The sequence below is a fragment of the Triticum dicoccoides genome, chromosome 3B (assembly GCF_002162155.2).
Source record: "Triticum dicoccoides isolate Atlit2015 ecotype Zavitan chromosome 3B, WEW_v2.0, whole genome shotgun sequence".
Classification (NCBI taxonomy): domain Eukaryota; kingdom Viridiplantae; phylum Streptophyta; class Magnoliopsida; order Poales; family Poaceae; genus Triticum; species Triticum dicoccoides.
The window spans coordinates 657299038-657300823 of NC_041385.1; positions in this window are offsets into that span (position 1 = coordinate 657299038).

Sequence of the window (1786 nt, forward strand, 5' to 3'; positions counted from 1 at the left end):
TTCGCTCCCATTGTTTTCCTTCTTAGTTGATGTCCCTTTATGCAAAGGATAGTGTCCTGTTGCTTAATTTTGTCACATCAGTATATACGTGGCTTATAATTTAACATTTATTATATATAAATGAAACACATACTACCACGTGAAAAGAAAAAGACAAAGCAAAACCAATCAGCAGAAGAAGCTTCCTTGTAAATACAACGGAGTCGATGTCTGCTAGCGCATAGCAATGTCCGGTTGCTCCAAAGATAACGACAAAGCAATCATCATCCCTTGAATCCTCTGTTAATTTAGGATTAGTTTGATCTAGTCACTCGTATTGTCCCTCCTACTTAAAAGCCATTTGAAGACTTCCGTTTTCCCGGCATTTTTTCATCGTTTGTTCTTGGAAATTGTCACAGCGAAGCTAATGCTCATTTTTTATACATAATCACATAATATTAGTAATAAAGTGTCAGGTAAATTAGGTACTTATAAAATATTTATGCCCCATTGCAACTCACAAACAAATAGCTAATTTGTAAACAAAATTATACTCGTGTATGCACCATGTTTCCTTCTCATTTTTCCTCGATGAATAAAAATACATACTACTACCTCCAGCTCATAATATAAGAATGCTTTTGATACGTCGGTACGGGCCGCCTACCAAAAAAACTAGGGTTTCTCTGCCTCCCGCCGGCGCCGGCGTCGGTCCGCCCCGTCTACCGTGGCCTTAGGGTCATGGGGACGGAGTGGATCCCTGTCCCCGTCGTTTTATTATTTTTAGTGTTACTATCATGATTGAAGATAAATAGATCGAAAATTTATCCCGCAAGAAAAAAAAAGAATGTTTTTGACACTACACTGTTTTATTAAGGACAGTATAACCGCACCCTTTCCAGGCCCTCTCCCGCACCCACAAATTTAGGCCGTTGGATTGCGCCTCTCAGCCATCCCTGACCGTCGATGGCACTTTTTCTCTCGCGTGAGCTTTTACTGGGCCGGTTCGATCTGTCCTGGGGCAGCTGTTCCCGTGGCCGAATCCAAAGCATCTGGTTCACTGATATTCTCGAACATTGGATGAAGAACGAATGAATGTGATTCTGCTCCGCCCCCTGAAAAAATGATTCTGCTCCGTGTATTCGTAGCCCCACCCAGGAAGCCACTTCCCTCACCTTCCCGCACGCACCTCGACTCCACCCCCGGATCCCTCAGATGCGTCGCCACTGCCGTCGTCACCAAGAGAGAGAGAGGGAGAGGGAGAGAGAGTGCTAGCGATGGCAACGGCGGGCCAAACGGATTGCCAAGCACACGCGAAGTGTATCCGCTGAGATAGCTGCCCTTCTAGATCTCCAAATCTCGCACGAAAGAAGGATCATGGGGATGGCGGCGGCGCCGCGGCGGCGGCCGGAGTCACTTCCTCCATCATCCACAGGTAACAAGTCTGTGTACCTCTCCTCCTTCTGTGCATCCCCTGTTTTCTACGAATAGCTTACTCGGTTTGGTCTCAGAGATGGTCAAATCAAAGAAGAAGAGGAGAGGCTGAGCATGTGTGTCACTGCCGTGCAGGAAGACGATGTATCCGAGCCTGTCGCTGCCGCCCCATCGCTGGAAGAGGCGCCCTCATAGGTTGTCGAGGCCGAAGGCGACCACAAGAGAAACCTCGAGGAGGTGAGGTGAACGACACAGGGGAGGACTATCCGAGCCTGCCGCTGCCGCCCCATCGCTGGAAGAGGGAAGAGGCGCCCTCATAGGTTCTCGAGGCCGAATGCGACCACAAGAGAAACCTCGAGGAGGTGAGGTGAAC